This window comes from Anastrepha ludens, unplaced genomic scaffold (genome assembly GCF_028408465.1).
Source record: "Anastrepha ludens isolate Willacy unplaced genomic scaffold, idAnaLude1.1 ptg000027l, whole genome shotgun sequence".
NCBI classification, from domain to species: domain Eukaryota; kingdom Metazoa; phylum Arthropoda; class Insecta; order Diptera; family Tephritidae; genus Anastrepha; species Anastrepha ludens.
This window is the reverse complement of record NW_026530035.1, coordinates 137,501-147,500: the sequence shown is the minus strand read 5'-3', so window position 1 is coordinate 147,500 and position 10,000 is coordinate 137,501. Positions and strand designations below refer to the sequence as shown.

The window sequence follows — 10,000 nt, the reverse complement described above, 5'->3', positions numbered from 1 at the left end:
TTGATTGTTGCCTTGGCATATTGGTGTATTTGTGATTTTATTCATGGTTTTCCATACGTTAGTTTAAATAGAAACAATTTTCGAATATATATACATATATGAAGAATTTATATTCTATACTAACATATTATGGAATGTAACCTTGGCATATTGGTGTCATTGTATTTTATTCCTGGTATTCTATAGTTAGTTTAAATAGAAATAAATTTTTGAATTCAAAATTTTATATTCTATACTAGCATTACATAGAAATTATCCTCAACTGTTTGTTTCTTGTATACATACAGGAAATTAAACAGATGAAGAAAAAAAAAAAACAAAACAAATAAAAATTATAAGAAAAACTAAATTTTAAACAAAAGAAAAAAGGAGAAATTTTTTCAATCATATATATATTTATGATTAAAAAATAGAATTATGGAATTATTAATTTCAATTCAGAGAGAAAAATTATGTAATATATGAAATTATTACATTAAAAATGCATTTGAAGAAAAAGTAAAATGTTATTAAAAATGATACATTTGAAAATTGGCAAATATTAAGAAGAAATATCGTTCTTATATTTTTATACAAAATATATATAGAGAACGAAAATTCTTTTTCATAAAAAACGGTTTTTGAATTCTGATAAGAAAAGCTAAAGGGGTCGGCGGGAGCGCACATTGAACGAAAGAAAATGAAAGAAAAACACAACAAAGAAGAAGACCAAATAAAATACAAATATTTTATACAAATAAAAGCACATTATTAATAAATAATAATAATAATAATGATGATGATGATGAGATGATACATAAATTGTGTTATTAAAATTACGTTCTATTGTATGTGCGTTTTCCCCTTTACTTTTTATATACACCGTAATTTATGAAATTTTCAAATATGAAAAACAAAGAAAAATATATAAACAAATATATATATTATTCTGGTTGATCCTGCCAGTAGTTATATGCTTGTCTCAAAGATTAAGCCATGCATGTCTAAGTACAAACAAATTAAAAGTGAAACCGCAAAAGGCTCATTATATCAGTTATGGTTCCATAGATCGTTAACAGTTACTTGGATAACTGTGGTAATTCTAGAGCTAATACATGCAATATAAACACGGACCTTATGGAACGTGTGCTTTTATTAGACTAAAACCAAGCGATCATTTGATCGTTAAATTGGTTGAACTCTAGATAACTTGCAGATCGTATGGTCCCGTACCGACGACAGATCTTTCAAATGTCTGCCCTATCAACTTTTGATGGTAGTATCTAGGACTACCATGGTTGCAACGGGTAACGGGGAATCAGGGTTCGATTCCGGAGAGGGAGCCTGAGAAACGGCTACCACATCTAAGGAAGGCAGCAGGCGCGTAAATTACCCACTCCCAGTTCGGGGAGGTAGTGACGAAAAATAACAATACAGGACTCATATCCGAGGCCCTGTAATTGGAATGAGTACACTTTAAATCCTTTAACAAGGACCTATTGGAGGGCAAGTCTGGTGCCAGCAGCCGCGGTAATTCCAGCTCCAATAGCGTATATTAAAGTTGTTGCGGTTAAAACGTTCGTAGTTGAATTTGTGCTTCATACGGGTAGTACAACTATATATTGTGGTATGTACATTACCTTATGTATGTAAGCGTATTACCGGTGGAGTTCTTATATATAATTAATACAATGTATTTTTTATATATTCCTCCTATTTAAACCTACTTCAGTGCTCTTCATCGAGTGTTGTTGTGGGCCGCTACAATTACTTTGAACAAATTAGAGTGCTTAAAGCAGGCTCCAAATGCCTGAATATTTTGTGCATGGAATAATGAAATAAGACCTCTGTTCTACTTTCATTGGTTTTTAGATCAAGAGGTAATGATTAATAGAAGCAGTTTGGGGGCATTAGTATTACGACGCGAGAGGTGAAATTCTTGGACCGTCGTAAGACTAACTTAAGCGAAAGCATTTGCCAAAGATGTTTTCATTAATCAAGAACGAAAGTTAGAGGTTCGAAGGCGATCAGATACCGCCCTAGTTCTAACCATAAACGATGCCAGCTAGCAATTGGGTGTAGCTACTACTATGGCTCTCTCAGTCGCTTCCCGGGAAACCAAAGCTTTTGGGCTCCGGGGGAAGTATGGTTGCAAAGCTGAAACTTAAAGGAATTGACGGAAGGGCACCACCAGGAGTGGAGCCTGCGGCTTAATTTGACTCAACACGGGAAAACTTACCAGGTCCGAACATAAGCGTGTAAGACAGATTGATAGCTCTTTCTCGAATCTATGGGTGGTGGTGCATGGCCGTTCTTAGTTCGTGGAGTGATTTGTCTGGTTAATTCCGATAACGAACGAGACTCAAATATATTAAATAGATGCTTTCAGGATTATGATGTTGAAACTTATATAGCCTTCTTTCATGCGTACATCTTGAATGTACAAGTGTTTGAATGTGTTTATATAAGTGGAGTCGTACCTGTTGGTTTGTCCCATTATAAGGACACTAGCTTCTTAAATGGACAAATTGCGTCTAGCAGTAACGAGATTGAGCAATAACAGGTCTGTGATGCCCTTAGATGTCCTGGGCTGCACGCGCGCTACAATGAAAGTATCAACGTGTATTTCCTAGACCGAGAGGTCCGGGTAAACCGCTGAACCACTTTCATGCTTGGGATTGTGAACTGAAACTGTTCACATGAACTTGGAATTCCCAGTAAGTGCGAGTTATTAACTCGCATTGATTAAGTCCCTGCCCTTTGTACACACCGCCCGTCGCTACTACCGATTGAATTATTTAGTGAGGTCTCCGGACGTGATCACTGTGACGCCTCGTGTGTCACGGTTGTTTCGCAAAAGTTGACCGAACTTGATTATTTAGAGGAAGTAAAAGTCGTAACAAGGTTTCCGTAGGTGAACCTGCGGAAGGATCATTATTGTGTTCCATATCCGTAAGAAAAACAAACAATGCCAAAACAAATAAAAACAAAAACAAACAAAAGAAAAAAAGAAAAAAAAGAAAAATTTATAATTATTTTGAATCCATATTCTTTTTATTCTTTTTCATTCAATTTGTTATCCATCAATTATATCATATTAAATATAATATGATGGTACATTTTGTAATGTTTTTTCTTATTTTTTCTTTTAAAAACCTTTAAACATGAAAATAGAAAGTTGTACTTATTATTCATTTGATTGAATGATAAGTTAATTTGTTCACAATAACAAAAGTGGTATATATTTATTATTATATTTATATATAAATAAAATGATTAAAAAAATACAAAATAATCAAACATAATAAATACCACCACTGTATTATTGTTGAACTAAGACATTCGCAACTTAATAAAAATGTTTAGAGTTAAATATATTTGATATATATTATTGAAAGAAAATCAATTTATATTTTATTATTATTATTATTTAATTTTACTCTTTCAATTAATATATGCAAAAAAAAATTGACATTTGTTATAAATAAAAATAAATAAAAAAATACTCTAAGCGGTGGATCACTTGGCTCATGGGTCGATGAAGAACGCAGCAAACTGTGCGTCATCGTGTGAACTGCAGGACACATGAACATCGACATTTTGAACGCATATCGCAGTCCATGCTGTTATGTACATTAAATTAAATTTTAAAGTACTGCTTGGACTACATATGGTTGAGGGTTGTAAGACTATGCTAAATAAGTTGCTTATTCTTTTATAAAAATAATTGAATTTAAGCAAATGTGTATATTATTGGATTTTAAATAATTCATAATATTAATAGCAAAAAAATAAAGATATATAATGAATTTTTTATTTATTAATATATTCTTAAAAAAAAAAAATCCTCTCAAATAAAATGAAATAAAAAAAATTTTGAATCTAAGTATTCTCTTTAAAAAATTTTCATATTATTTATATATATATAAAATATTAATTTATATATGTAATTAAAGGAGGAATGTCTAGCATAAAAATTAATTTTTTTTATTCTAGAATTGCCTCATTTTACATAATTATTATTTATAATATATATTTATATAAAAGGAAAAAAGAAAAATAGAGATGAAAAGATGATATAATTATTTATTAAATTGTGAGAAGATAAAAAATATTTTAAAACAACCTCAACTCATATGGGATTACCCCCTGAATTTAAGCATATTAATGAGGGGAGGAAAAGAAACTAACAAGGATTTTCTTAGTAGCGGCGAGCGAAAAGAAAATAGTTCAGCACTAAGTCACTTTGTCTATATGTCAAATGTGAGATGCAGTGTATGGAATATCTTAATATCTAGTATGAGAAATTAACGATTTAAGTCCTTCTTAAATGAGGCCATTTACCCATAGAGGGTGCCAGGCCCGTATAACGTTAATGATTACTAGAAAGATATTTCCAAAGAGTCGTGTTGCTTGATAGTGCAGCACTAAGTGGGTGGTAAACTCCATCTAAAACTAAATATAACCATGAGACCGATAGTAAACAAGTACCGTGAGGGAAAGTTGAAAAGAACTCTGAATAGAGAGTTAAATAGTACGTGAAACTGCTTAGAGGTTAAGCCCGATGAACCTGAATATCCATTATGAAAAATTCATCATTAAATAATTAAAAATAATGTGCATTTTTTTCATATAAGGACATTGTAATCTATTAACATAATAAAAGTATTTATCAAAAGATCATTGGTGATATTAAGTTTATTTAAATTAATTTGCTTTTTAAGCATATTAACATAGAATAAATACTAATGATTTGATAAAGTGTTGATAGATTTTATTATATATAATGCTAAAATTCATTTTTTGAATTTTACAAAAAATTTAATATCTATGATATTAATATTTATTTGTATGCATTTATATGATTAACAATGCGAAAGATTCAGGATACCTTCGGGACCCGTCTTGAAACACGGACCAAGGAGTCTAACATATGTGCAAGTCATTGAGTTATATTAAACTTAATGGCATAATTAACTTAACTTAAAAATATAATGGGATTAATTTTTAGTCTATTTTCTTAAATAGTCAATTAATTCAATCCCGGGGCGTTCCATATAGTTATGTATAATGATAATTTATTATTATTTATACCTCTAACTGGAGCGTACCTTGAGCATATATGCTGTGACCCGAAAGATGGTGAACTATACTTGATCAGGTTGAAGTCAGGGGAAACCCTGATGGAAGACCGAAACAGTTCTGACGTGCAAATCGATTGTCAGAATTGAGTATAGGGGCGAAAGACCAATCGAACCATCTAGTAGCTGGTTCCCTCCGAAGTTTCCCTCAGGATAGCTGGTGCATTTAAAAATTATATAAAATAATCTTATCTGGTAAAGCGAATGATTAGAGGCCTTAGGGTCGAAACGATTTTAACCTATTCTCAAACTTTAAATGGGTAAGAACCTCACCTTTCTTGATATGAAGGTTGAGGTTATGATATAATGTGCCCAGTGGGCCACTTTTGGTAAGCAGAACTGGCGCTGTGGGATGAACCAAACGTAATGTTACGGTGCCTAAATTAACAACTCATGCAGATACCATGAAAGGCGTTGGTTGCTTAAAACAGCAGGACGGTGGACATGGAAGTCGTAATCCGCTAAGGAGTGTGTAACAACTCACCTGCCGAAGCAACTAGCCCTTAAAATGGATGGCGCTTAAGTTGTATACCTATACATTACCGCTAAAGTAGATGATTTATAAAACAATTTCGATTGATTTATAAATTTTGAAACTTTAGTGAGTAGGAGGGTACAATAGTGTGCTTAGAAGTGTTTGGCGTAAGCCTGCATGGAGCCGCTATTGGTACAGATCTTGGTGGTAGTAGCAAATAATCGAATGAGACCTTGGAGGACTGAAGTGGAGAAGGGTTTCGTGTGAACAGTGGTTGATCACGAGTTAGTCGGTCCTAAGTTCAAGGCGAAAGCCGAAAATTTTCAAGTTTTTAATAAAAAAAAATATTAATAAAATTTATATATATATATTAAAAAATAATTAAATACTTGAATTATTTTGAACGAAAGGGAATACGGTTCCAATTCCGTAACCTGTTGAGTATCCGTTTGTTATTAAAAATGGGCCTTGTGCTCATCCTGGCAACAGGAACGACCATAAAGAAGCCGTCGAGAGATATCGGAAGAGTTTTCTTTTCTGTTTTATAGTCGTACTACCATGGAAGTCTTTCGAAGAGAGATATGGTAGATGGACTAGAAGAGCATGACATTTACTGTTGTGTCGATATTTTCTCCTCGGACCTTGAAAATTTATGGTGGGGTCACGCAAACTTCTCAACAGGCCGTACCAATATCCGCAGCTGGTCTCCAAGGTGAAGAGTCTCTAGTCGATAGAATAATGTAGGTAAGGGAAGTCGGCAAATTAGATCCGTAACTTCGGGATAAGGATTGGCTCTGAAGATTGAGATAGTCGGGCTTGATTGGGAAGCAATACCATGGTTTATGTACTCGTTCTGGGTAAATAGAGAATTACGATTCTTGTTCCCCGGATAGTAGTTACGTAGCCAATTGTGGAACTTTCTTGCTAAAATTTTTAAGGAATTATATCATTCGATATATATTCTTTTTAAATTATAACGATTATCAATTAACAATCAATTCAGAACTGGCACGGACTTGGGGAATCCGACTGTCTAATTAAAACAAAGCATTGTGATGGCCCTAACGGGTGTTGACACAATGTGATTTCTGCCCAGTGCTCTGAATGTCAAAGTGAAGAAATTCAAGTAAGCGCGGGTAAACGGCGGGAGTAACTATGACTCTCTTAAGGTAGCCAAATGCCTCGTCATCTAATTAGTGACGCGCATGAATGGATTAACGAGATTCCTACTGTCCCTATCTACTGATTCTCATTGTGATTGTTGAGCAGTGAAGACGTGTCGTGTCGCGAGCGCATAAATTTTTGTCAATTTCGTTTTGTGCTATATCCGCGAGTATTACCGCGAATCGAGTGACGCTATAGTGTAGCTGTACATGAGCTGCATAGTGATTCCGAGAATTGTGTAAAGTGAGTGCCGTTGTGTGTTTCACCGGAATTTTGGTGACGCTACGATTAGCGTGGCTGTACAGTAGCTGTACGCTGTTAAGGGCAACTGTGTTAGTGAGTGCCATTGTGCGAATACGGGAAGTGTGCCCGTTATTCGAGTGACGCCAATTGTGCGCGTGGCTGTACATAGCTGTGAACTATTAGTGGTTTTGTGAGTGCCGTTAATTTTCGGCGTGGATATAGGGAGTGCGTCGATAGTTTGGCGTGCTGTTATATTGCTATCTTCGGCAGTGATAAAAGGGGTGTTATTTTTGTGCGTGGGTACAGTGCTGCGCCAAGGTTGAATACCTTGTGCAGGTGCCGTGTTCACAGCGTGCTGCGTTTGGCCTACGGTCGAGCCCGGCGTTAGCTTCATATTGGTCGACCCGTCCCTGTGCGGGGAACGGTGTTCTGTCCGGCAGGGCATTGGTGGTGGCCTTTGCCAGACCTCTGGCTGGTGGTGTGGGCTACGTCCTCGCGGTTGCTTTGGCTTGCCGTTAGGTGTGGTTGCTGTGTGCGTGCCTGTGCGGGACTCATCCCTGTCTTGCAGTACCTTACTGTCGCCCAAGAGTGACCTGTTTTTGTTGTTGCTTGGGAGCGATATACGGCGGATTCGTCAAGCTAGTTGGTGGGGCATTGGGCGATGCCCAAATTAAGCGATATGCGGAAGAGGGCGAATACCCCTCTTCCCATCGGTTCTGTTGTACCGTCGTCGGCGATGGACGAGACAACGTCGGGGGAGGAGGAGGTTATTTTGCGGTCCCCTCCCCGTATTAGGAAGAAGACCGCTGGAGGTGCAGCAGTTCCGGTAGTAAAGGCGAGTGACGAGGGGAAGGTAGCCCCTAAGTTACCTGAAGGTAAGTCGGGGGTAAGCGGAAGCGAGGGCGCTTCCGAGGGGGAGAAAAAGGGGGGGGTGAAAAAGGTGCGTAAATCAGGGGATAAATTAGGTCCAGCCGGGAAGCGCATGGAGAAAATCCGCAGGAATTTCGGTGCTTCCCTGGAAAATTCGGGAATAAAAATTGGGGGCGAATTTATGGGGCGCTTCAAGTCCATTGTGACGGCCTTTAGTGGAGCCGTCATAGATATGGACGACGTCCCGAAAAGTGTGGCAAAAGACCTCCTGGGATACTCCTTGGAGTTCGAGGAACTGTTTGTGGAAATGGTGACGGAAATAGCCCATCTTCGTGGGCGGTTAGAAGCCACGAAGATAACTAGGGAGGGAGCACCTCAGAGGACGGCTGGAGCTGCGCTGGCTGGTGCAGCGATGATGCCGGCACCTCAGGCGCCTGCGCCTGTGTTGCCGGCGTTGCCGGTGCCCAAGCCAGTTGAGACCTGGTCGGTCGTAGTGAGGGGTAAGACCCCCACTACGTCCAAAGAGGTGATCAAAAAAGTGGTAAAGGAGGTAGGGCCTTCCATGGGGGTAAGGGTGCACGAGGTGCGCCCGTTGAAGGATGGAGGTGCGATTATTCGCACCCCATCAGTTGCTGAGAGGGATAACTTGGTGAGAAATGCCAAGTTTTCCGAGGTGGGGCTCGATGTGAGCATACGTCGGAAGCTGGGACCTAGGGTTGTGGTCCAGGGGGTTCACACGGAGATCTCCCCTGATGAATTCATGGGAGAGTTGTTCCGTTTGAACCTCAAGGAGTTCAGCCCTGGGTGCCTTGAGAAGGACGTAAGGATGGTCAGCCGTCCTTGGAAGGTCAGCCCTGATGGGGTGACGAATGTTGTCCTTGAGGGCACGGACATGCTAATGTCCGCCCTCCTGGAAGCAGGTCGTTGCTACGTTAAGTGGTTTTCCTTCCGGGTACGGCCGGACCAACTGACGCCCGGCTGCTTCCGATGTATGGGATTCGATCACAGGGTGGCAGAATGCAGGGCCAAGAAGGATGTCTGCCGAAGGTGCGGGCAAGAAGGACACAGGAGTGCGGGTTGTGGCAATGCCCCGCATTGTCGCAACTGTGCGTTTAAGGGCAAGCCAGCCGGGCATTTGATGATGTCCACTGTCTGCCCGGTGTACTGTGCGATTGTTGCCCGTGCGCTCGTTAGACATTAATGGTTAAGCTATATCAACTGAACTGTCAGGGGGCTTATGCCGTGATGTGTGAATTGGGGGCGTGTATGTTGGAGGGGGGCTGCGGCATTGCTTTGCTCCAGGAACCATACTCCACCAATGGGGTGGTGAGAGGTCTTCCTGGGGGCTTCAGGGTCTTTACGGACCTTGGAGTCAATGCCGCAGTAGCTGTGTGTGAGCCAAGCTACTCTTGTGTAGTAGTTGACTCATCACAGTGGGGAGTATGTGTGTGTGTCGAGGGGGAATTCGGCAGAATGAATGTCGTCAGCTTGTATTGCAAGTTTGACGAGCCTCTGGAGCCCTATTTAAGGTACATAGATGCGGTGCTACTACGTGAGAGTAGCATTCCTGCCATCGTGTGTCTGGATGCGAATGCTACTTCCCCGATGTGGTTCAGCAAGGTATCCAGGCATACTTCTGGATATCAGAGCCACGATCGGGGTGAGGCTATGGGCGAATGGCTTGTGGCGAATAGCCTCCTCGTTGCAAACGAACCAAGCGAGTGGTATACGTTTGAGGGTCCTAGAGGTGTGAGTGACATTGACGTGACGCTCATGAATGAGGCAGCAGCGAGTAGGTTCGAGTGTAAATGGAGCGTTAGGGGGGGTTGGGGAATTAGTGACCATAATTTAATACAAATTATGGTTACTCCCCGTACCCCGCAGTTAGAGGGGGGGAGTCCATTGAGGCGATGGCGTACCTCGTGTACTGACTGGAACCGATATGGACATACTGTTAGGGAAGCGGTATTGGGTATACCGCTTAGTGAGTTTGAGGAATTGGGGGTTGATGAGCAAATTGCTCGTCTATCTGAATGTGTCTGGGGAGTGAATGACTTAGTGTTTAGGAAAGCTAGGGCTGTGAGAATGAAAGGTGTGAAATGGTGGACGAGTGAGTTAAATTCAAAGA

At 39.6% G+C, this 10,000-nt stretch overlaps 2 non-coding genes and 1 pseudogene across 2 annotated transcripts; all 3 read left to right on the top strand.

The window, feature by feature from the left end:
• Positions 1-925: 925 nt before the first annotated feature.
• Positions 926-2,916, top strand: LOC128870843 (small subunit ribosomal RNA). The gene has a single exon (XR_008455551.1). It is a non-coding gene; the product is annotated as a small subunit ribosomal RNA (ribosomal RNA).
• A 566-nt stretch (positions 2,917-3,482) lies between these two features.
• LOC128870817 (5.8S ribosomal RNA) lies at positions 3,483-3,663 on the top strand. Its single transcript, XR_008455526.1, has one exon. It is a non-coding gene; the product is annotated as a 5.8S ribosomal RNA (ribosomal RNA).
• A 438-nt stretch (positions 3,664-4,101) lies between these two features.
• LOC128870811 (large subunit ribosomal RNA) lies at positions 4,102-6,889 on the top strand (annotated as a pseudogene).
• Positions 6,890-10,000: the final 3,111 nt, after the last annotated feature.